The sequence below is a fragment of the Tiliqua scincoides genome, chromosome 6 (genome assembly GCF_035046505.1).
Source record: "Tiliqua scincoides isolate rTilSci1 chromosome 6, rTilSci1.hap2, whole genome shotgun sequence".
Taxonomy (NCBI): Eukaryota; Metazoa; Chordata; class Lepidosauria; order Squamata; family Scincidae; genus Tiliqua; species Tiliqua scincoides.
The window spans coordinates 21158312-21184748 of record NC_089826.1 but is presented as its reverse complement, the minus strand read 5'-3'; the positions used below and the strand labels follow the sequence as shown (position 1 = coordinate 21184748).

The window sequence follows — 26437 nt, the reverse complement described above, 5'->3', positions numbered from 1 at the left end:
GGAGGTGTTACCTTTATATCATGGTTGTGGGGTTTTTGAAGCATCCCATTGGCTACTGTGGGGAGTAAGATTCTGAACTAGATGAATGGCATTTTGATCCAACCCAGAATAGGTGGTCTTATGTTAATGCATTGTCCATATCTTACAATCTATTGTTATACTGTATCCTGTGACAGTGAAATTTATTGCTTAGTTTTCACTCAAGGAATGCTTTATTCCTTTCTTTAAAACTTGCTTCCCATGAATAGATTATTTTCTGCACTTTCAGAATGACTGAAGTGACTTAGGTCAACATGAACATATGTTAATAACTGAGATTTCCCCCTGTGGCTGTGGGATGCATCTGCTGAAAGCAATCAACTGGTTTTTCACTGATTTCAAGATCACTACTCAGTTCATTGCAAACTTTCCCTGACATTTCCTACAGATTCGTTTTGCCCAAATAGGGCCTGAATGTCACCCTGAGCTTCTTGAAAGACTGTGATATCAAGAAAAAGAGCTGAAATGCCTCTCAAGGAATTCTTTACTGAAATTCTTTTTGCTTCTCCCAAGATTTTTTCAATTTGCAGTAACAACCCAGGGATGTACAAACCTAACTCTGAGATATTTTCCTTATCTTGTCAGGATTCCTTTTACACCCCTCAGAATTTCTTAGTTATTCAACCTTGGAAGGAGCCTCCAAAGTTGTTTTAGATGACATTTTGACGTCCATTCTAGTTTCAGACTTTTTTTGCAAGGGAGACAATCCATCTTCCTGATTCCCATTTAGTTGTCATTCCTTTTTGTCTCTCTTCTTCTTTCTTACTTGTTTCCTTATTTTTTCTAACACATCATCTCTGTTCTGCCCAAATTCATTTTAGTACCTGAAGCAAGTGTTTTTTCCTATGATGGTAAAAATATTTTAATAGTCTCAAGGATTATTATTATCTCAACAGGGATGGGAACTCAAGACAGGTGACTTGAGTCTCAGTCACAAAAACGTGTTTTTTGCTGAATTATGTATACTCGTCACCTGTGTCAATGACTCTGACATTGACCTGAGTTTGAAGCCACTGACTTGGCACTCAGTTCCCAGGCATGTAGACTCCAGTCTGTGTCTGGGTGTGCTTGCTTACTTTTTTTTGATACATGAAAACCTCATGGGCAGTGGTTTCCAACCTTTTTCACTTGCATAACCCTTGGCAGCCCATTTCCATAAATTGTACTCTTCATATTAGCAAAATGTTTGTAATTAATAATACAAGCCCTCATCTCCTCTGTATGAAAGCCCAGGCTTCATGTATTTATCACAGTGTTTTCTCTTTTCATCTGTTTGAAGAACAGAAGACTCTGCCTTTGCACTGTTTTGCACCAGAGGTTGGCAACCTTCAGTCTCGAAAGACTATGGTATAAGCCTACAGCACCCAGTATTCCCAGGCGGTCTCCCATCCAAGTACTAACCAGGCCTGACCCTGCTTAGCTTCCGATATCAGACGAGATCGGGCATGTGCAGGGTAACAGTTGCTGCAGTGTGTGCTCAGAAATTCTGGGTGATTAATCACTTTCCATGTTATATTTCAGCTTTTTTACTGTGCTGGTTTTCAATCACTGGTTCACAGATGAATTGATGACCCAAAACTAGCTATTGGTGGGACTTTCACAGCCAACTAGCTACCTTCCTTCTGCCTTGCTGGCCCTGCAAGGCATTCTGGAGCACGACCTGCCTTTTTCTGCCAATTTGCCATTCTTTTTCAAGTACCCCTAAAGGTTCTGTTGTGTGCCCCTGGGAGTACATGAATCCCAGGTTGGGAACCACTGTTCTACTGGTATGTTGTTCACAGTGCACGGATAGTGTTTACAAAAAGGTGGTGAAGACCAGAATTTAAAAAGAATAAAAATGTTTTACTATGATCTTACTAGATCTTACTAGTAAAAAATGTTTTAATGATTTTACTAGATCTTTTACTATGTTTTTAATAGAGACTGTACAGTTCTTAGGTAACAATTAGTGATAAATTATTTTTCAGAATCTGACCTTGGGTAAAATCAGTCAAAACTATAGTCAGACACCCCCTTAAGTTTAACCCCCGACTTATCCGAGGGTCACAGAAAATTTCATACAAATACAAAAACAAATACAATCTTAATAGTCTTCAGGATATGTGGAATGAAGAGTTGAAGAACCCCATTTTAGATCAATGGAAGATTGTGATAGCAAATGTAACTAAAATATCTATGGACCTTAAGTTATGATTGATCCAACAAAAAATTCTTTTTAGAATTTATTGGATTCCTAAATGTTTGTTTAATAAGGGATTTAGGAAGGAATCAAATTGTTGGCGATGTGGTGAGCATAATGCATCATTTCAACACATGTCTTGATTTTGTGCTGTTATACAAGTTTTTTGGATAGAGGTCAGTAGTAGTATTAATCAGGTTTTGGAGAAATCAGTGTTCTTTATAGATATGTATATTCTTTTAAATTATATTCCGACCTTATGGAAACTTTCTGAAGGACAACAAATATGGACTCGCTGAGTCCTGACAACTGCAAAAATACTTAAATATTGGAAGGTCAAATGCCTGCCCCCTATTACCCAATGGAGGGAAGATCTCCTGGTGCTATCTGTATTTGAATCTGTTGCATACAGAAGACAACTTTGTGCTGATAAATTTTTTGATATTTGGAAACCTTTTTTATATAATTTTTTTGTACACAGGTGCAACGTATTTATCCATGGATTTTTTAAATCTTCGGATTTGTCTCAAGGAGATTCAGGTGGGAGGAATTCAAAGTCGCACACACCTTTGCCTCCTTTGCCCTGCGCTGGTGTCTTGATTTGTTTCAAGGCAGCCCAAAACACTGCAAAAAGGCTCCGCCTGGCCAGAGGGGATTGCTAAATTTCTGGAAATTTTGAAACTTGGAACAAACCTAGTTTTTTCTGAAAATACCGGAAATTTTTGGAAAAATTGAAAAAATGCTGCATTAGCACTTTTTTGCTTTTCCAGATTGAAAGTCATTTTAGGAAAATAATAATAATAATAATAATAATAACAACTTTATTTTTACCCCGCCTTTCTCCCCGAAGGGACTCAAGGCGGCTTACAACATATTAAGAACATAATTTAAAAACAAATAAAAACATATTAACACATCATAAAAAACAGCAGTCAGAGTAAAAAATAGGTAAAAAGAGCATAGAGCAGCAGCAAGTCATAAAAGAATCAGGCCTGTAAAAAATATTAAAAGATGTTAAAAAGATGTTAAAAAGGCCGAGAACTCAGAGGGCTTGTTTAAACAGAAGGGTCTTCAGGCCTCGCCGAAAGGTCTCAAGAGAGGGAGCCATTCTTAAGTCAAGCGGAAGGGAGTTCCATAGCATTGGTGCCACTACTGAGAAGGCCCTATTTCTTGCTGCCGCCCCACGTACCTCCCTAGGCGGCGGCACTTGTAAAAAGGCCTTCTCTGATGACCTAAGAGGACGAGCCGGATTGTACGGGAGTAGGCGATCTCTAAGATACCCTGGTCCAGAGCAGTATAGGGCTTTAAAGGTCAATACCAGCACCTTGAATTGGGCCCGGAAACGAATGGGCAGCCAATCCAGCCGCTGGAGAAGCGGACTGACAGAGTCGAACCGCCTATCTCCAGTAACCACATGGGCCGCCGCATTCTGCACTAGTTGCAGTTTCCGAACCGTCTTCAAGGGCAGCCCCACATAGAGCACGTTACAGTAATCTAATCTCGATGTCACTGAGGCATGGATCACCGTGGCCAGGTCAGCACGATCCAAGTACAGCCACAGCTGGCGCACCAGCCGAAGCTGAGCAAAGGCCCCCCTAGCCACAGCCGCCACCTGGGAATCCAGGAGCAGCTGCGAGTCCAGGTGGACCCCCAAGCTGCGGACCTGCTCCTTCAGAGGGAGTGCAACCCCATTCAGCGCAAGCCGATAGTCCAGCACCTGCATCGAGGATTTCCGAACCAGGAGAGCCTCTGTCTTATCCGGATTTAATTTCAGCTTGTTAGCCCCCATCGAGATCCTCACTGCCTCCAGACAGCACTCCAGGCCCTCAACCGCCACCCTGGAGTCTGGAGAAAAGGAGAGATAGAGCTGGGTGTTATCGGCATATTGATGGCACCCCACTCCAAAGCCCCGGATGACCTCTCCCAGCGGTTTCATGTAGATGTTAAATAGCATGGGGGACAGAATTGAGCCCTGTGGCACCCCGCATCTCAAGGGCCAGGGTGTCGAACAGGTATCCCCCAGCACCACCATCTGGGAGTGACCCTCCAAGTAGGAGCGGAACCACCGCAAAACAGTGCCTCCAGCTCCCAACTCGGCCAATCGGCCCAGAAGGATACCATGGTTGATGGTATCGAAAGCCGCTGAGAGGTCCAGCAGGACCAACAGGGACGCACTCCCCCTATCCAGTCCCCGGCATAGGTCATCCACCAAGGTGACCAAGGCGGTTTCTGTCCCAAAGCCCGGCCTGAAGCCAGATTGAAAAGGATCCAGATAATCCGCTTCATCCAAGACCCTCTTGAGATGGGACGCCACCACTCGCTCAATTACCTTGCCCAGAAACGGGATGTTGGAGACTGGCCAGTAGTTATCCAACACAGTGGAATCCAGGGAGGGCTTCTTCAGGAGGGGGCGAACCACTGCCCATTTCAAAGCGAGTGGTAACGTCCCCTCCATCAAGGAAGAGTTGACCACCCTCTCAGCCAGCCCACCCCAGGCAGCTCTTATCAACCAAGCTGGGCAAGGGTCGAGCAGGCAGGCAGATGGCCTCACACTCCAAAGGAGTCTGTCCACATCCTCAGGCTGTACAAGCTGAAAAGAATCCCACAACACAGGACAAGCAGTTGCCAAGGGGACATCGTCAGACACTGTCAATGTGGCATCCAAGTTGTGACGAATACGATCGATTTTATCTGCAAAATGTTGCGCAAACACGTCACAGCGGCTGACCGTGTATTCCTCCTGGTCTACTGGGGGGGGGCCTGATGGAGGAGGCCCCGCACCACACGGAACAGCTCTGCCGGACGGTTGTCAGCAGACGCAGTGGTAGCAGAGAAGAACGATCTCTCAACATAAAATATGACTATGGACAATTTGACTTGACATAAAATTATCACAACTAACATATTAAAAATATAGTGTATCCAAACAATTATTACAAACAGAATTTACTTTTTTACAATATTTATTTGTAATTGTAACAAATGGAGCAACAATCTCCTGAACTGTTTACTAGTTTATGTGGAACAGACAAGAAAACCTCCACAAACAATTTTTAAAAATCCAGAAGTAACAATTAGTCATATTTCCTCCCCACAGTATTAAATAAAAATTAAAAAATCCATTCTCATAAAAAGAATTGAAGAGGGGGGAAGTGTATAGAAGGGAGTGGGACTAAGTTTCAATGAAAGGGCATGAAATTTAATCAGAATCATTTTCTGAGCTGTAATTATCACTTTCAATCTCTGCTTCTACAGCTCTTCTGTTGTGTCTGTCATTATCACTGTTATTATGGACTTCTAAAAACTGAAGATTTGCTCAGATTGAAACAAGCTTCTCTACCCTTTCACGTGTCAGTTTATTTTTTGATTTAATGGGAATGTTTCCATAGACCAGATTCTTTCACATGCTGCAGAAGATGGAGGAATCTGAAGAAGGCGAGAAGCCTCTTGCCACCATGTTGCAGGAGGAATATGTTTGGCAGAATCCCAGATTGCATAAGAGCATTCCTGGACCAAATCCCTGAAGATGTTCTAAATTCTGCAACATTTGAAAGTACCTTCCCAACATCAAGTCCTAAATGTGATGCTTGTTTAGTAATCCAGTCAAATGCAGTAACAGTGTTATCATCACTTCTATTTCCACCTTTGAATCTTGGATCTAGCAAATTTTCAGCAGCATGATTTGGATGGCAACAAAATTCTTCCCTTTTTAAAATAAAATCTTTCACTTTACTTTCTTTTGTACGAGTTGTAGTTGTAAGTGGAGATTTACTGATATTGTCAAAACAGTTGTTTTTATCTTGCTCATTACATAAGGAATTTCTGAGAAAAGTGCACTATCTGATTCAGATGCAGTGATTGCAATTGGCTTTAGAATCTTCAGGGAATTTTGCAGCGGAACCCAGAAGACATCCTGATCAAGAACAGTTTCTCACACTCCTGGATACTTTAAGATCTTCAACCATTACTGTTTCTTAAAGAGCTTCTTTGTTTTTTAGTAGACTTTCAAAGGAGATCACCACTCCAGCCCACCGAGTTTGACTACAGAGCTTCAGTGTCACTATTTTATTCTTTGCATTTTTTTTCTACTTTCTTCTTCTTGAAAACTAAAGCTACAATATGAGTACCTTTTACGTTTTATAACTTCTTTTGCTCATCTATAGATCATTTGAAGGGTGTCCAGTTTCATAAGCTTCCTGCCAGTATGTATTTTCAGTTATTGAAAATGGTGCTGCAGAAGAATATATTGCTCTTGCAAGAGCTTGATAAATTTTTTCCTGATCTTCAGGAGTCCTCTTGCCTACAAATGAAGTTATTGAATAATTTTTGGATGCAGCTGTTTTCTGTTTACTTGAAGATGCTGCTGATGGGACAACACTTTTTGTTGCTGCTGATGTTACAGATGGAGTAGAAAGAGGACTTCTTGAACAAGAACATTGAGGAAAATTATGTGCATTTTCATCATTGTGGTCCTCTTCACTTAGATCCATGAAGGATTTTTTAATATCCACAGGACGCTTGATACATATAAGAATGTGTTGTGTCATCCTGGTAGCATTTGGAAATGCATATTTCATCAGACAATATTTGCAAATCACATTTTTCTTCTCAGAAGAACTTGTAATGTGAAAATGCCTCCATATGCGAGATGTTGGTCTCACCAACATCTGGAATTCTGAAATCAGATAAATGTAAACTCTTACCTTTTTAAATTAAGTATACACTTTCAGGTCCTTTTTGTTGCTCTGTATTTTCTTCCAGTGCTTTGAGGCCTAGTGAAGAGGACAGAACCAAACATACCCACCCACATGCAAAAACAAAACTGAAACCTTTTTCTTTCCTTTTTTTTCTTTTCTTTTGACAATAGTAGCACCACCTAAAGGAAGAAGTCCATCTGGTTCTTGCATTGGAGAGTTCAGTTTGTAACCTAGGAGATTTGCTTGTCCTCAGTGCACAGAAATTAGAATAATCTGATACCATACATATTTTTTAGAAATGATTTGGAAAATATTTGAACACTTTGTCTTATAAAAGATTTTAGTCATCATGTTAAAATAAAACATTCCATAATCAATGTTTTTCTTTTTCTTCAATTTTTCCAATTTTTCAGAAAAATACAAAAAAGGCTTCAGGAAAAAATGGAAAAAAAACCCTGGTTTTTTTTCTGAATTTTTCTGGTGTTTTTCCCGGTCTTTACATAGAGATGTAGTTCACATAGAGCTACTCACATAGAGAGTAGTTCACAGAGAACTACTGAGCTGCAGAGTGATGTTGGAATTGGTGCAACTCCGTATGCTCTCAAGGGGTGGCAGGAGACTGTCCTAAAAAGGGTTAAGCCATAGCCCAGTGTCCTTTGCAATCTACCTGTCCACTTCTAATGACCTATGTGGGAGGGGCGTGACCCAGACCCTATATAACTCCTGAGCACGCTCTCCTCCCCCCTCTTACCTCTTCCTCACCACAACTGAGCAGACAAGATGAAATGCAGCAGGGATCTGCTGGCGCCGCCATCTTGACCACATGGCATGCAGGACGAGGCAGCTATAGGGCCTTGTTATCTAAGTCAGTGTACCTCTGATTCCTAAATCAGATGCTGTAACCTTACTTCCAATGAACTGTGAGTAAATGAATCTGTTCTTGCAACTACAACCAGCCAATGTTGTTTGTGTTTTTCTTGACTAGCAGTCAGCCGGGTGTGGGAGGCTCCTTGGGGTTGATTCCCAGCAAAGGGGGGTTCTGCTGCTAAAGCGACTCTGCTCCCCCCCCAACGGAGGAAAACAGGTTTAAGAGATTCCTCCAACAGGTTATGGGCCCAGGGACCGTGCACTGAGAAACCCAGGGACCTTACACTAAGGGACCCAGAGACCAGGTACCAGGAAACCTAGGTGGGTTGTGCATTGGGAAGCCCAGATACCTTGGAAGGATATTTTTGATTTTTGGGAACTCTCCCCACCCAATCTAGAAGGCTGAACTTGCTTGGAAAAACAAGCAATGGCAGAAGGAACAGAAGTAGGCGCCTTAGCCAGCCAACCAACGGCCAGGCTGAACCCCAAGAGCTTCCATAATTGGCATTGCAGAATTTTGGCGGAAATTCAGATGCATGGAGCATCGTCCGCACTAGAGACAGAGCGTCCAACTAGTGGAGAATCTGCAATCGCGGCATGGAACAGAGAAGATGGCAAAGCAAAATGCCTCATTCTCAGATCGTTAACTGACCTCCAATTGCCCTATGTGCGGGAGGCTAAGACTGCAAAGGAGATGATGACAATATTGACTGATACCTATGCAAAGATGGGAGTGAAGGATCAGTTCAGATTGATCACTGAATTGTGTCGCCTCAAGTTGGAGAGGAAAGAGGACTGTGAGGAGTATTGCAGTAAACTGACTGAGCTTTTCAGTGACCTAGCGCTCACAAATTTGGTTTTTTCGGAAGACCAGAAGGTGGCATACCTCGTAGGATGTCTTGATGAATCAATTTTTGGGGGCTTTGCATCATCTGTGTTTGGAAGAGAGAGAAGGGAGTATAAGATAATACTCCAAGAGCTGAGGTCATATTGTGCACCCTTCAGGCAAGAGGAACTTGCAAGTGGCTCAGGTTACAAAGCAGAGTATAAGTCACACAAAAGACCCATCTGCTGCTTTGTCTGCCACGAGGAAGGTCACATGGCAAAATTTTGCATCTCAAAAGAACCAGGGAGTAGGGAGCATCACCTGAGCTCCACCCAAGACAAAGGAAAGGGTCGCAAAGAGAGGCAAAAGAAAAGTAGTAATCCCGCCCACAAACCTGCAAGAAACGGCTCAAACCATGAGAGCAATTTCAATCACTGCCTCAGAGAAAAGGTGGAACATAAGGAGTGGATTGTTGATTCAGGATGCTCGTTTCATACCTGTTCCATCCACAGTTTCTTTCAGGAAATGGACACAGATGAAGAAGGTCAGATTACCATAGCTGACGGTAAGAAGGTCCAGATCCAAGGAAAGGGAACAGTGAAATTGAAATGTGTAGTAGATGATTCAATTAACAACTTTACCATAAAAGATGTTAAGTACTCCCCAGAAATAAGTGGAAACATGCTGAGTGTGTCAAAGTTGGTCAAAGGAGGATGCATAGTTGTTTTCACAGAAGGGGGCTGTGACATAAGACGGAAGACTGATGACCTTTTAATAGCTCAAGGTTTTGAAAGGAATGGAGTCTATGTCTTAGATTTGTGCAATGAGGAAGCACAACTAAGGAGTGCCAAGAAAAATTGCAACAAAGACTGTTTGGATTTGTTGCACCGCAGGCTAGGACACAGGGACACAGCAGCAGTCCTGGACTTGCAGAACAAGGACATGGCAAAAGGGATACAGGTGAAGCACTGTGAGAATCATCCGGAGAGGTGTGTGTGCTGTATCAAAGGCAAAGTGGTCAGTCCATCCTTTCCAAAGAGGACTGGACAACGCAGCACCAGGGTTCTGGAAATCATACACAGTGACCTGGTAGGTCCAATGCCAAGTCCCTCACTAGAGAACTATAAATATATACTAACGTTTGTAGATGATTTCTCTAGATATACAGTGATTTATCTGCTGAAAGAGAAAGGTGAAGTTCCCAACATGCTGAGCAAATACCTGGCAATGGTAAAGAACAAGTTTGGGAGAAATCCTGGCGCACTGCAGACTGACAACAGTGGTGAGTACACCTCACGACACACAAAGTCAATACTAGAGAGCCAGGGAATTAAACACAGGCTATCAGTGCCATACACACCACAGCAAAATGCCGTCGCAGAATGCAAAAATCGGAGTCTGTTAGAGATGGCCAGATACATGCTAACAGATGCAGGTCTGCCTACAAATTTTTGGAGTGAGGCGATAATCACTGCCAACTATTTGCAGAACAGACTACCTACAAAGGGTGTCGTAAGTGACAAAACCCCTTTTGAGCTGTGGTATGGCAGAGCACCAGACATGAGTCATCTTCGCGTGTTTGGATGCAAGGTATATGCTTTCGTTCCAAAGGAGAAGAGGTCCAAACTAGACCTGAGAGCGGAAGAAGGTATCTTCATAGGATATACTCCTGGAACGAAGGGTTACAAAGTTATGGACATGCACACCGGAAAGGTGACCACCAGGCATGGTCTGTACTTTGCAGAAAATGAGGAAGCTGATAGAAGCAAGAGATTTATTAATGATCTATCTCAGACAGATGAGGAGCTCACGTATGTGCCAGTTTGTCACAGCAGCATACCAGGACCCTCATCACCAGAGTCTGAGGCAAGTGCAGCAGAAGAGGAGACCAACACAGAAGAGGAGGCTGATGAAGGAGAGGAACTGCTGGAGCCAGAAGTTGCTGCAGACGCAGACCAAGTACCAGCAGAACCCAGACGTTCATCTCAAGAGAACAAAGGCGTTCATGACTTGGGCTGACCTACCTCGCAGGGTCGTCGTCACAACGCGAACCAGAGTCCTGGGAAGAGGTAGAAGCGATGCCCGCGCATGATTCAAGTAAGTGGAAAAAGGCTGCACAAGAAGAAATAAGTGCATTACACAAGAACAAAACTTGGACACTTACTAAGCTACCACCAAACAAAAAGGCGATAGGGTGCAAATGGGTCTTCAAGGCCAAGACAAATGCACAAGGACAGATAGAGCACTACAAAGCAAGGCTCATAGCCAAAGGCTTCTCCCAAAAGTATGGAGAAGACTTTGACGAGGTTTTTGCTTCTGTAGTGAAGCACACTACCATAAGACTGCTTCTAAGCATAGCTGCTTTCAGAAAATTGTCTGTCCAACATTTGGATGTAAAACTGCTTTCCTTCATGGAGAAATTAAGGAGGAGCTGTACATGAAACAGGCACCTGGTTTCATAGATAGCAAGAAGGCACATTTGGTATGCAAGCTTCAGAAGGGGCTGTATGGCTTAAAACAATCAGCCAAGGCCTGGAATGAAAAGCTGCACCACATGTTGACACAACTAAACTTCACACAAGGTGCAGCAGACCAGTGCCTGTACACAAGACAAAAAGATGGAAAATGGACTTATGTATTGGTTTATGTGGATGACTTGCTATGTTTCTATGAGAGAGGACAAGACTACAAAGAGTTAGTCAACCACTTAAACAAAGAAGTGGAAATCAAAGAACTGGGAAAGGTGACTCATTATTTGGGTATGCATGTGGAGAGAGAACGGGATGGAAGTTTTCTCCTCAGCCAGAGAACAAAGATTTTGGACTTGTTGGAGTCACTAGGACTCAAAGATGCACACCCAGTAGCTACACCGATGGAGACCAACTTTCTAAAACAAACAGATGAAAGTGAACCTCTCCCTAACAACACACAGTACAGAGAAGCAGTAGGCAAGTTGCTTTATCTTTCAAACACAACTAGGCCGGACATTGCAACTGCCACTGGAATTCTGTGTAGGAAAAACAATTCTCCCACAAAATGGGACTTGCTTGGAGTGAAAAGGGTTGCAAGGTACCTGAAAGGCACCCAAAACTTCAAATTGAAGTTGCCAGCCAGTGAGAGACCCAAGTTAGTGGTCTACAGTGACTCAGATTGGGGAGAAGATAGAACTGATCGGAAATCGACCAGTGGACATTTGGCTCTGTATGGAGGTGGAGCAATCAGTTGGGCAAGCAGAAAACAAACCTCTGTTGCTCTTTCCTCTACAGAAGCAGAATATGTATCTGCATCAGAGACATGCAGAGAGGTAATGTGGCTTTGCAAATTGTTGGATGATTTGGGTATAGAAGAACCAAGGCCAATCCAGATGTTTGAGGACAACCAGAGTTGTATCAGGTTGGCACATTCAGAAAGCCACAATGCATGCACCAAGCACATTGACATCAGAAGCCACTTTGTGCGTGACATGATAAAGAGAGGACTTGTCAGGATGGACTACTGTCCAACCCAAAAAATGACAGCAGATATCCTGACCAAGCCGCTGACAAAAGAAAAGTTCCAGAGTCTACGAGAAAGTATGAATTTGCTGGACTTGAGCATCCGGAGTTGAGAAGGGGTGTTGGAATTGGTGCAACTCCGTATGCTCTCAAGGGGTGGCAGGAGACTGTCCTAAAAAGGGTTAAGCCATAGCCCAGTGTCCTTTGCAATCTACCTGTCCACTTCTAATGACCTATGTGGGAGGGGCGTGACCCAGACCCTATATAACTCCTGAGCACGCTCTCCTCCCCCCTCTTACCTCTTCCTCACCACAACTGAGCAGACAAGATGAAATGCAGCAGGGATCTGCTGGCGCCGCCATCTTGACCACATGGCATGCAGGACGAGGCAGCTATAGGGCCTTGTTATCTAAGTCAGTGTACCTCTGATTCCTAAATCAGATGCTGTAACCTTACTTCCAATGAACTGTGAGTAAATGAATCTGTTCTTGCAACTACAACCAGCCAATGTTGTTTGTGTTTTTCTTGACTAGCAGTCATCCAGGTGTGGGAGGCTCCCTGGGGTTGATTCCCAGCAAAGGGGGGTTCTGCTGCTGAAGCGACTCTGCTCCCCCCCTAACGGAGGAAACCAGGTTTAAGAGATTCCTCCAACAAGTGATGGCTTGGCACATCTGTGGAGGTGTGCATGCATGCACGGGGAGAGGCAGCATTGGGGGATTGAGGCAGCATGAGGGGCAATGCTTTCTTAGGTGTCTGGAGATCTTGAGACACCTCTACTTCACCCCATATAGAGCTTATGGCTTTTTCTCATTCTTTCAGTGCATGTTTGTGGCTCTGTCCTACTGTCGGTGGCTGATAGGTGGCTCTGTCCTGCTATAGTGAGTATAAGAATAGAGCTATGAGCTGGAATTCCATGGCTGAGCACTTGAACATTGGCAAATACTGTTTACATATAAAGTTCTTGTATGTTCCAAATTTGTCCAAGTTGCATCTCAAGATTCTTTCCGTATTTGCAATGTTAGGGGTTTTGTTTAACTGCTAATACAGCATAAAAGGCGAGTCAGGGTGATTCACTTGGGTGCTGTTCTTTCTCCGCCAATGAGTCATATCTGAACTGCAGCTTGAACACAAAGATCAGACTAAGGTTTGTCACACTGGAAACTCTCCTCAAGGAGTCATTACACTCAGTCAAAACAAAACCTCAGAAATCTTTCTCTGCGTGGGATGCAATAAGTATAACCCAGTCCAGTGGTGCAAGAATAGTTCTTCAGGTAATTGCCTGGTTCCCTTCAAATAGCTGATCTGAAATTGATCAAGCAGGAGACAATCCCTGTTTGTTCCTAATTGACTGCAACAAGAAAAACTTTGCTTCCAAAGATTCATTCCATACATGATACAACAGTAAACCTGAGCTGGCCATACAGTGTATTCTCAACAGGGGGCAGCAGTCAGTTCTGGCTCTTGGGTGAATGTATCGGTATGATGCGTGAGCTTCCAGACACAGGTTTGCCTTATTTACATTTTAGGTGTGCATCTAGAAATGAAATGTATGGAGCAGCCCTTTAATTTGACCGCCATTTTTATTATAGTGCCCAAATATAGACTTGGTTAGGATGTGCAGAAACCCCCACATTGTACAAAATCTTATTTGACTGTTTAAAGAGAAATTCCCCTCAAATTCTCAGATATTTCTCTTTGGAAGAAACCCTGAAATCCACCTGAAATTTCGGTTGTTCAAGATTGTAGTGCCAACCCCCATTGTCAATACATACGGGTCATGCCTCATTATCCACTAGGATTCTGTTCTAGAACCCTCAGTGGATTAAAAAAAAAAAATCAGTGGATACCAAATCAGTGGAAAAATAGCTTTAAAGACCCACTTCCAGGTTTCTTGTCCCTCCACTGTCACCCCAGAATGCATTGATATGTAGACACTATACTGCATTCAGCTGGAATAGCTTTTATACTGATGAATTCTATGGGAACAATGGAGGAGCAAGAAACCCAGAAGTGGGTCTTTAAAGCTATCTTTAACCCCTGAGAGGCTTGCAACCAGTGTAGTTTAACAGTGCAAAGTAGGAGATGAGATTTTGGCCCTTTTTTCCATGTTACAAGGCCAAAATCCATGTTTTTCCATGTTAAAGTTAACCCCCCCCCCCCCGTATCAGTGGTTACTCAAATCAGTGGATGCCAAATCAGGGGGTACCGAGGCATGACCTGTGTTAAAGGCAGAAATATGGGGTCGTACAGCTTGCATTTCATGGGCTTTGGGCTCTGTTATTTGCCATTTTTTCACCTTCTCTGTCTACATGCATTAGTTTGCATCCATGTGCCAACAAAGGGTTATACTTCACAGATCTGGTGAAGTGGTCTCCATAAAAGCATACGCCCTAATAAATCTGTCAGTCAGAGCTTTGTGGTATTTTAAAGACTAATATAGTCATCCCTCTAGATGCTGTTGTGCATTTTGTGGCATATGCCTGTGTGAGCTTTGCAGCTTCTTGTTTCTCATTGTAGGAGGAGAGGTCTTTCAAATGTGGGGACAGCTCTGCTGCACTGTTCTTCCTTACACTTGTACAAGTCACTTGCAAGATTAATGGAGAAAGAGATAATGTAATGTGCTCCATAACATTTTTGTCTCTTCATATTTGCTGAGGGGAACAGTGATGCTCACCATATGTCCAAGTTTGTTTCTCAATTTGTTTCTGCTGTTTCTGCACAGCTGCAGAGTCATATGGTTCATTAAGTCTACAAAGAGAGCCTGGCCCTTTTTATTACAGTGTTGGTGATAATATGGGGAACCTGTCCCTGTACTTGTCAAGGGTCAGACTAGTAGTCTACCTAGCTTATGGCCCAGACCTAAGGGTGCATTTTGTCTGTAGAACATATGGTCCACAGGCATAATGTGCTTTGCAGCAGTTGCAAACATGATGCCGCGGCAGGCAGCAAGCAGCTAGGCACATGCGGTGACTGACTGAGGATGGCTGCCGGTGCAGGTAAGGCCGCACAGGGGACTGGAGGAAGGTGGGAAGGGGGTGAAATAGAGCAGAGGCTGGGCAAAATGGGGAGGAGATGGGGCAGAGTGGAAGATGGATCAAGCCCAGGAAAGGGATGGGTTCAGTGGTGGCAGCAACTGCCAAATCCTAACATTCCCAGGCCTGATCCATCTTCATCAGTCAACATGGACTTGTGCCAGGCCTCAACATGTCAAAATTTCCCTGCCGAATACAGCAGATGGAAGATTGGTGCCATTGCACTGCTGCTCAGGGATTTGTGGTGGATTGGACTACATGTACTGTATCCTGGTAATGGATCCCCAGATGTTATATTGATGCTATTTTGTTGCTTTTGTTGACCATCAATACCTGATAGTCAAAGAGATGCTGGCATTGATAATAGTATGATCACCACCACCAGCTACTGGTGCCTCTTTAAGTTTGTTCATAGAAACAATCTCTGCCACTTACAGTGTCTATAGAAACAATATCTGGAGGAGATAGAAGAGGAGGAGCGGGAGACAAGAAGTAGGAACCAGTGAGGCATATCCTCCTCCCCTCAAACCTTTTTCCTGTTGTAATGATTTTCCCATTGATAGATTTTCTATAAGCCACTCTGGGAGCTTTGATGGCTGAAGGGCAGGGCACAAATCACTATAAATAAATAAATGTAAATAATGCTTTTGGCAGCACAGTCTGACTTACTCAGAAATAAGTCCCATTGCATTCAATGGGACTTACTGCTAGCATAGTGTGTATAAGATTGAAATTCCACTTGAACTAATAGGATAGTGTGTGTGTAGTGAGGTATCACTAAGGCTTGGGAGGATGTCATGTTGAGCTTCTGTACTACAAAATTTATCACTGCTGGGGTGATCTGGGTTCAAATTCCTACCTATCTATGAAGCTCATTTGCTGAAATTGGATGAATAATTTTCAGGCTAACTTGCCTCAAAGGGATGTTGTGAAGATAAAAATGGAAGAACTCTGAATGTCACCCTGAGCATCTTGAAATATTGTGATATCAAGAAAAAGGGCTGAAACATGTCTCAAGGAGTTCTTTACTGAAATTCTTTTTGCTTCTTCCAACATTTCTCAGATATTTTTCAATTGCAGTAACAACCTAGGGATGTACAAGCCTAACTCTGAGATATTTTCCTTACCTTGTCAGGATCCTTTTTATACCCCTCAGAATTTCTTAGTTATTCAACCTGAGAAGGAGCCTCCAGAGTTGTTTTAGATGACATTTTGATGTCCACCCTAGTTTCAGACTTTTTTTGCAAGGGAGATAATCAATTTCCTCAATTCCCATTGAGCTGTCATTCCTTTTGTCTTGCTTCTTCTTTCTTACTTGTTTCTTTATGTTTTCTAACGCATCATCTCTGTTCTGCCCAAATACATTTTGGTACCTAAAGCAAATATCTTTTCCTATGGTGGTAAAAATATTTTAATAATCTCAAGGATTATTGTCTCAACAGGGATGGGAACTCAAGACAGGTGAGTCGAGTCTGAGTCACAAAAATACTTGTGGTACACTCGTCACCTGTGTCAATGACTACAGCATTGACCTGATTCTGAGGCCGCTGACTCAGCATTCAGTCCCCACGCATGCTGACTTGAGTCTGCCTGTGTCTGGATGCGCTTGCTTATTTTTTTCAGGTGTGAAAACCTCATGGTCCATCATTCAGATTGGTCAGGCAGCAAGAAAGTTTTAGCCAGGAGGCAGGGAAGGGTTGATGTTTTGGTCTTGCATCAAGTGGGGTGGGCTTTCTTGTTCATCTCTGAAGGAACCGAAGATAATTGGATAAAAGATTTTCCCTGGGTGAGTGAGAGGAGAAGGCAGGGGGGAGGCGGTTTCTAGCTGTCCAGGAGAAATGATGTAGCTCCTGCAGGCTCATTGAATTTCTGGCCACAGTAGAACTACTTCTGAGTAGAGCTGGAAAGGAATGGGTCATATTGGTAAGCCTCCCAGCTGCTGTGTGTGACCCTCCTCCCTCTTGCCATTTCTCTTTTAGAGTCCCCAAAATGCTCTGGGTGACTTGGAAATCTGCCTGTTAGGACTTGCTTTCATGTTGAGTTAAAGGGGGCAGAAACTTGTGACTCAAGTCAAGCTGCCCTTTCATACCATCTCAGAATGGGCCTTCTGAGGGAGGCAGCTTCATCCCCCCTAGTTAGGGCCAGGTCTACACCCTGACTAGATGTAAAAATGAGTGCTTAAATTACTCTTCATTGTTAAGTGAGGAATCGCTGATATTATAGTAGCAAGTGAAGAATTCTTTCTATTTTGTTCTTCGTGGAACGCCTGAGAGCTTTAAATGAATGTGAGTCTATTGTGCACTTTGATTTCAGTGAACAATGCCAAGCAAAACATTTCATTTTTGCAAGCAGATCACTCCCATGGAACTGGGTGTATTGCTGGCAACATTAAAAATCATCAGCAATAATTGCCACTTAATTTTATACGAAAATGAAAGAAGGAAAATGGCTTCAAGTGGCATTATTTGTTGGTGTGGCATAGTGACAGGCAGCCCAATCCTATCTTTCCTAACTTTCCAGCACTGGGGCAGCTGTATCAATGACCATGCACTGCACCTTGTGGTGGTGGGCCAGTCATGAACATTTGTTCTCTTACTTCGGGGCTGCATTGCGGTTCCATCAGTGCTGGAAAGTTGGATACAACTGGGCTGTAAGAAAGTTGGATAGGATTGGGCCCTAAACTACAAATCCTGCTTTGAATCTTTGAACGAACTTACTAGCTGATCTTAGACTAGTTGCTCCCTCTCAGCCTCAAATGCAATGCAGGAATAATCCTTACTTTACTTGAAAAGCATTCTACTATGTGATTCTACCAAGTATCATGAATAAACTGATACAAGGAAAAGTTACAGGAGGCTTCCAAAGCTTCTGGAAACTAAAGTAGAAACAATAAGATAGATAGGAAAAAAGGGAAACCTTTTCAGCACCATGCACCAAATCCACCAGAACAATATCCATGAAATGGGTTAAAGGTACGTATTTGTCACTTTCTGCAACCATTAGATTTTTGCGGCAGAAGTTCGGTTGTGCTCATTTCTGCCCTGTCTTAGCAGTTGAACTGGACAGACATATGTCAGCAGCATTAGAACATAAGAACATAAGAACAGCCCCACTGGATCAGGCCATAGGCCCATCTAGTCCAGCTTCCTGTATCTCACAGCGGCCCACCAAATGCCCCAGGGAGCACACCAGATAACAAGAGACCTGCATCCTGGTGCCCTCCCTTGCATCTGGCCTTCTGACATAGCCCATTTCTAAAATCAGGAGGTTGCGCATACACATCATGGCTTGTACCCCATAATGGATTTTTCCTCCAGAAACTTGTCCAATCCCCTTTTAAAGGCGTCTAGGTTATACGCCAGCACCACATCCTGTGGCAAGGAGTTCCACAGACACTTTCCCATTTTTCTGACACTTCAAGTTGGGCACTACCAGTGGCATTTCTAGGGGGGGTACGGGCCACACTGGGTGACGTGCACGGGGGGGGGAGTGACACCACTACTAGCCAAAATTTTAAGAATCTTAGTATATTTGAACAATACCATCATGTCATATATCATTCAATATATAATTTCATGCAGAATTCAATGAAACAAACCATGTTGAAAAATCTCTATGCTATCAAAAGTCATAGCCAAAACCAGCGGGTGAGGAGAGATGGTGCATCATCATGCCCACTGCCTGGGTCTTTGCCCCACCCACTGCATCGGAAAGGTCTATCATGGGGGTGACACATTGGCCTCCCCCCACTGGGTGATGCACACTCTAGTGACTCCACTGGACACTACATCACCTCACAAGGCATGTCTAGAAACGGTTCTGAAGGAAAATGTGTTCTTCATGCCCCATTTGAGACCTTCCCCCCCCCCATGGTAAGCACAGGAAGCCAGACATGCAGGAAGCACCCAAAGTACTGTCAGCTGTGTGAGCTAGTGGGACACATGAAATTGCCTTATGTGAACTCGGACTATTGGTGTAGCTAGTCAAATACCATCTACTCTGATAGTGGCTGTCTCAGGGTCTTGGACAGAGAGAGGTCTTTTCCAAGATAAGTAGGACTGCTACCCAAGAGCCTTTGGAGATGCCATGAATTTAATCCGGGATATGCTGCATTCAGAACATGTGCTCTACTGCTGATTTTTGGCCCTTCCTCTGAATGTTTACTGGTACGTTACATGGCTTAGAAGCACTGAAAGAGTGCCATTCATTTCTAGGGTGGCAACCAATGAGAGCAACTGATCTGCTAAGATTTTTTGACCTCTGAATCAGTTGCCAGCTCTGTGTGTGTAATCCCTGGTTGACCTCTGGAATGAAGAAGTCACCCAGATTATCAAGAGCAGGGGTGTCCAAAGTTTTTGGCAGGAGGGCCACATCATCTCTCTGACAATGTGTCGGGGGCCGGGGAAATAATTAATTAATCTACATTTAAAATTTGAATAAATTTACATAAGTTTACATAAATGAATATATTGAAGATGAACTTATATAAATGAATCAAGGTCTTGCAATAGCTCTATGCCTATAAGAGGCCTTGCAAAAAGCAAGGCTGACCTTTCCTTAGCTGCCGCTGCTGCATCACAGACGTGAAAGAGCAAGCAGTGGAGGGAGCTCTCATCCCACAGCTCACACGAGAGGTCAAACAGTCGCCCTCACGCTGAGAGCAGTTGCGTTGGGCCAGTGTGGGCTTCAACAAATCTCCGGAGGGCCAGAGGCTCATTGGAGACTGGGGGCTCCCTGAGGGCCGCATTGAGAGGCCTTGAGGGCCGCAAGTGGCCCCCGGGCCGGGGTTTGGGCACCCCTGATCAAGAGGACTGCAGCTGCACATTTCCTATCACATGTTGGAGCCAAATTAGCTCCTCGATTTTCTTAGCAAAGGGTGAAGCTAACTCTAGTTAGTTCCAAGCTGCTGCAAAAGGAGCCTTGTGTCGATCCTACCATGTTGATCAGCCTCTCTTCAGTGTTCTGTTTTGGGCAGGTAGCTTAAGGATCAGGTGCTGAGAGATGGACCTGTACATTATTATTTCCCATACTTTCATTCCTCTAGTGAGCCATGCCATTGACTTCTTCCCTTAGAGGTTCTATATCATTGGAACCCTGTGGAAAGCAACCAATACTGCCTTGGCTCCCGTACCATTGAGGTAATGTCAGAACAGGCTCCCAAGTCTCATGAAGCTGATAGCACTTCTCAGTTTGTGGCAGCAAGAGAAAGGAGGCTAACCTTTTCAGAACAGACCCTTCATCGGTGCAAAATTGGAAGGGATGCTACCCTGGAGTGGAAACTATGAATGAACTTCCTTCTGGATTTCACCTCTGACTGTGCTTAATGTAGGTTCATTATTTCTAAAGTGGCAACCAAGTATGACAAGTTGTTTTGCATCTTTCAAAAGTTATCTTTTTATTCCACCCAATAGTTTTAAGTGTATGGATATGCTAGGATTGAAACAATATAACTCTCCAAGTGTGCTTAATGTTATATTGTCATAACAGTGGGAAATGTTTGGATTATTTCTCTTGGGCTTTTGCAGAAAGACATTCTCTTTTTACAGTGCTCTTAAAATGATAATTCCAAAGAAATTGTTGTGGAAAAATTCTCCAAAATAAACCCTCGTAAGAACTCCCCCCCCCTGCATTTTATGGACAATTACATATGTTTTCCCCAGTATCATGTAGCATGTAGGAAACTTTTCCTCAGTTGGTCTTTACCGTAATGAGGCTGAACAACATTTGCTTTCTGCTAGCTAACTGAAATAGAAATCTGATTGTATGATTGCTAGAGGCAAAATGTTCATTTAAAAAAGAGGATACAGAATAATGTATTTAACGCCTCTGCAATTCTGTGCTAACATTGCCATCTCAGGGGCTGCACCAGGTTGCACTGGTTTTCCTCCCATGTTACCTGGGAGAACCTACTTCAAAAGGCTTACTGGATAAGTGGGTGGACAGCAATTGAGAGGGTGGTGTAGGGAGGAGGGTTTTAGATTCATGAGGCACTGGCAAACGTTTTGGGACAAGCAGGGCCTGTACAAGAGGAACGGGCTTCACTTGAAACAGAATGGAACCAGACTGCTGGCGCATAACATTAAAAAGGTGGCAGGGCAGCTTTTAAACTGGCCTCTGGGAGAAAGCCGACAGCAGCTGAGGGGCATCTGGTTCGGGACTCCTGGGGAGGTTAGAGAACAGCAAGGTAAAGACAGAGTAGGAGAAGAAACTGGGAATGATGGGATACGATAGACTGCTTGGCACAATGAGAGGATGCAGGGATAAAGGAGCAAATGAGCAGCCCATCCTGGGGGATTTTATGCACAAATGCTTTTATGCAAATGCCCAAAGTCTCCAAGCGAAGATGGGAGAACTGGAATGTTTGATGACCAGAGAAAAGTTTGATGTAGTGGGCATAACGGGAACCTGGTGGAATGCGGAGAATCAGTGGGATACCGCAATCCCGGGCTATAAACTCTACAGGAGGCACAGGGAAGGGCATGTGGGAGGTGCGGGTGGCCATTTATGTGAAATAAGGGGTAGAATCCAGCAAAGTAGAGACTGAAGGCAGGTCCGACTCCACCATAGAATCTTTGTGGGTTAAATTACCAGGCCTGAGGAGCGATGTAATACTGGGGGTGTACTATCGTCCTCCAGACCAGAAACCTGAAGGGGACCTTGAAATGAGGAAACAGATCAGGGAGGTGACAAGGAGGGACAGGGTTGTAATCATGGGGGACTTCAATTATCCTCACATCGACTGGGTCAATTTGTGTTCTGGTCATGAAAAAGAGACCAGATTTCTTGACATGTTAAATGACTGTACCTTAGAGCAGCTAGCCATGGAGCCCGCCAGAGGTGACTCTGGATTTAATATTGTGCTGTACTCAGGACTTGGTTAGAGATGTCAGTGTTACTGAGCCATTGGGGAACAGTGATCATGCTGCAATCTGTTTTGACATGCACATTGGGGGAAGAATACCAGGCAAATCTGTCACAAAATCCCTTTACTTCTGACGAGCGGACTTCCCTCAAATGTAGGCTGATGGGTTCTGAGCTGTTTGTGACAGATCAGGAGAGAGATCTTGGGGTGGTGGTGGACAGGTCGATGAAAGTGTCGACCCAATATGTGGCGGCAGTGAAGAAGGCCAATTCTATGCTTGGGATAATTAGAACAAAACAGCTAATATTATAATGCCATTGTACAAATCTATGGTAAGGCCACTCCCGGAGTATTGTGTCCAGTTGTGGTCACCACATCTCAAAAAGGACATAGTGGAAATGGAAAAGGTGCAAAAGAGAGCAACTAAGATTACTGGGCTGGAGCACCTTCCTTATGAGGAAAGGCTATGGTGTTTGGGCCTCTTCAGCCTAGAAAAGAGGCGCCTGAGGGGGGACATGATTGAGACATACAAAATTATGAAAGGAATGGACAGAGTGGATAGATAGATGCTCTTCACAATCTCACATAACACCAGAACCAGGGGACATCCACTAAAATTGAGTGTTGGAGAGTTAGGACAGATAAAAGAAAATATTTCTTTACTGTGGTTGTTCTGTGGAACTCCTTGCCACAGGATGTAGTGATGGTGCCTGGCCTGGACGCCTTTAAAAGGGGATTGGACAAGTTTCTGGAGGAAAAATCCATTATGGGTTACAAGCCATGATATGTATGTGCAACCCCCTGATTTTAGAAATGGGCTATGTCAGAATGCCAATGCAAGGGAGGGCACCAGGATGCAGGTCTCTTGTTATCTGGTGTGCTCCCTGGGGCATTTGGTGGGTCGCGGTGAGATACAGGAAGCTGGACTAGATGGGCCTATGGCCTGATCCAGTGGGGCTGTTCTTATGTTCTAATGGTGGAGGGTGAGGACAGAGAAGAGTCTGAGTGTTGACTCTGCCCTGCTCTCACCAGCCCACGACCAAGGGTCTAGGACAGTGGTTCCCAAACTTACTCCAGTCACAGCACCATGCAGTCATGGTATCCTGTCACAGCAGCACCATTGTTCTGCTCTTCCAGGAGTCGCTATCTTGAATTGCATGAGGTCTGACATGAAACCAGATGGCGGTGCCTAAGAGAGTTGGTAAGAAATGGCTGCCGGGGACATACTGCAGTGCTCCTAGCCAACCCAGGAGGGTCACAAATGTGCCATAAAGCATGTTTGCGACTCCTCATGAGCAAGCTGCCCCAATGCACAGAAGTGCGCTAGCACATGAAGGCTGAATCCAACCTCCATGGCAGCTTGCGGGGTGAGCCTTGCATTGGCCCAGCTAGGGTGGGAGGGGAGGAGGCAGGAGGGAAGCATTCTGGGACAGGTGGTGGGTGGGCCTGGATGCAGGTGGGTGGGGAGTGGGAGGTGGGGCTGGGATCCAGAAACCGCTCCACTCTCCTCAGACTTGTGCCACCTCAGGACGTGGCGCAAGTCTGAGGAGACCCATAGAGACCAGAATGCCTTACCCGGAGGTAAGGGGGAAAGTTTCCCCTTACCTCTGACTGGAGCCACTTTGGGCCCCTATCCTGCGACGGATACAGTGCAAGCCTCTTGGCTTGTCTATTCCAGCGGAGGGTAGGATTGCGCCCTAAAATGGTCTAGCACTGTGGACCATTGTTTATCTTGAAAGTTTTTTGTCTAACGCAGGGGTACCCAAACTCCAGCCTGGGTGCCATTTGTGGCCTTTGGTGACCCCCAATCAGTCCCGTGGGGAGCTCTCAGTCTCCAAAGAGCCTCTGTCCCTCTGGAGACTTGTTGGAGCCCACACTGGCCTAATGTAACTACACTCAGTGCGAGGGCTGACAGTTTGACCTCTTGCATGAGCTGCAGGCCAAGGGCTCCCTCCTCTGCTTGCTGTTTCACATCTGTGAAACAGCAGCAGCAAAGGAAAGGCCCGTTTTGCATTACGCAAGGTCTTTTATAGGTCCTGAGCTATCACGAGACCTTCATTCATTCATACAAGTTCCATCTCTAATATATTTATATAAATTTATTCAAATTTTAAGTTAAATATTTAAATTAATTATTTTTTCCCCGGTCCCCAACATTGCATAAGAGAGATGATGTGGCTCCTATCAAAAAGTCTGGACACCCCTGGTCAAAGGATTATACACTAATGGGCAAGGTTAACCAATATTATGAGATTAGAAGGTTGTACTTGAGTGTTCAGGATTTCATTTCTTCATGCAGTGCTTTTGTTCATAGCACAATAGTGAGAACAAAAATTGGATTACTCATGCCTATCACCCAAGGATAATGTGATCACCAAGGAGCCATATTCATATAGCTCTCTTTTGAATTTTAGGCATGACTGTAGTAACAAGGGAAATAATCCCAAACCAAAACACTAAATGCTATGCATATAAAAAGATAAGGTATCAGATCTCACAAAAAATACTTATTCATTCAACAATGAAATATTATGCTTTAAAAAAACACATAAAAATGGCCACCACTGCATCCAATGATAGGGTGGGTTGCAGGAATCTCCTCTAGGCATGGAGGAGATTTACTCAAAGAAAAGCCTGCACAGCACAGACCAGTCTACTTGGTCCTGCAGTAGCTCAATAGCTGTTGCAAATTCTTGTTGACCTGCACCACAGGATCAGGCCTGGGAAGGGGGTCAGGATATTGGTGGTGCTATTTCCACTGATTCTGCCCCTCCTGGGACACGGAGGGAGAGTTCCAACATGCAGTTTCCCTTAATCCAGAGTGGTATGGTCTTAGCAGGACTGTGATTATATTTTAATCATTTCACTCTGCTGTAAGAGGTTGGCCTTCCTATGCTTAGACTCAATGCATTCAATGCACTACATTGCTCTGTTCTTTTTAGGAAAAAACATGGTAAGGAAATTTGGTTATTTCAGTATTTAAATACCACCTTTCTTGTAGACGTGAGTCTCATAGAGACTCAGGTATGCCTACCATAATCCCCCCCCCCTTTTTCAAATGGGGTTTTTACAAGCGTTATTCTATGAGAGATAGAGCCCTCCATTTCTCCAGATGTTTCCCCTCATGGTGCAGTCATTATCCTGCAGCTCTTGTCCTTTTCAGGCTTCCACAGGCAGCTGCAAGACACACCTCAGGCTGATTCTCAGGATATTATCCATTTCTTGCCAGTTGACGCCTTCACATTCCTTTGTCTCTAGCCAGCAGTTTTCCCACCATCCAAGCTGGGACTCAAGGTGATCCTGCTTAGCTTTTTCAGGCAAGGCAATAGCTTCTCCTCCTGCCTTTAGCAGTTGCTGAAGGCTAAACAAGATGTTGCATTAAGGGCACCGCTGGTAGTTAAGGATGAATTTAAGAACAGCAAGAAGCAGCTGTGTAGAGCCACAATTTAGATTAGGACTGAGATTGGGGTGTTTAACATTTCACTCTCATACTTTTTCCTTTTTATCTGGTGTGCTCCCTGGGGCATTTGGTGGGCCGCTGTGAGATACAGGAAGCTGGACTAGATGGGCCTATGGCCTGATCCAGTGGGGCTGTTCTTATGTTCTTATGTTCCTACAAAAAAAATCAAACAAAAGCAACAACTGAACCCTGAAAATGCCATTTCCTACTTTGGTATTTTCAGGATTAAGTGGGACACTGGATTGCAAATTTCAGTGGGAAAATAGTGTTGAAGAAAAAGCACTCAACATTGGTACTTGCAAGCCATGATTCCAATTAAACCTGTGGCCACAGGTGGCTTCTACTTGTGAGTAAGTTGAATTCCCTGAAGTAGACAAGGGCAGCCCAATCCTAACTAGCACTAGTGTAGCCAGGCCACATGGCCAGCACTGTATCCAGTGCTAGTTGGGAGCAGACCGGAGGTCTCCCTGGGGTCAGTGGCGGCACTAGGGTTCGCATCACCCAGTGTGGGATGCCAGCGTGTCACCCCCATGCAGTGGGTGGCGCAACACCCCAGGTGGTGGGTGTGGTGATGTACCATCAGTCCGCCCCCACTAGATTTTTTGACTGTACCTTTTGATAGAACAAAGATAGAACACATTCTGCATGAAATTACACATTGCTTGATATATAACATGATGGTATTCTTCCAAATTCTGATTTTAGGATTTTGGTCATTAGTAGTGTCATATTCCCCCCCCCCCCGGGTGTCAACTTACTAACACCTTATTGCAGCAGTTCTCAAACTTTTAGCACTGGGACCCACTTTTTAGAATGATAATCTGTGCAAGACCCACCAGAAGTGATGTCATGGTGGAAGTGACATCATCAGGCAAATTAAAATAAATAAATAAGTATAAATAATTAAAGTAAAACAAATAATTAAATAATCAGAAGCCAGCCCTGTTCCACCAAGTGAATCTACTCTGTAGCCTGCCTGCA

General features: G+C 44.1%; 1 protein-coding gene and 1 pseudogene across 1 annotated transcript in view; one reads left to right on the top strand and one right to left on the bottom strand.

Annotated features, from left to right (window-relative positions):
* Nucleotides 1-26437, top strand: part of TACR3 (tachykinin receptor 3) — a 77644-nt gene that overhangs the window by 4968 nt on the left and 46239 nt on the right. The gene's annotated exons all lie outside the window — the stretch shown is intronic.
* LOC136656489 (5S ribosomal RNA) lies at nucleotides 1392-1511 on the bottom strand (annotated as a pseudogene).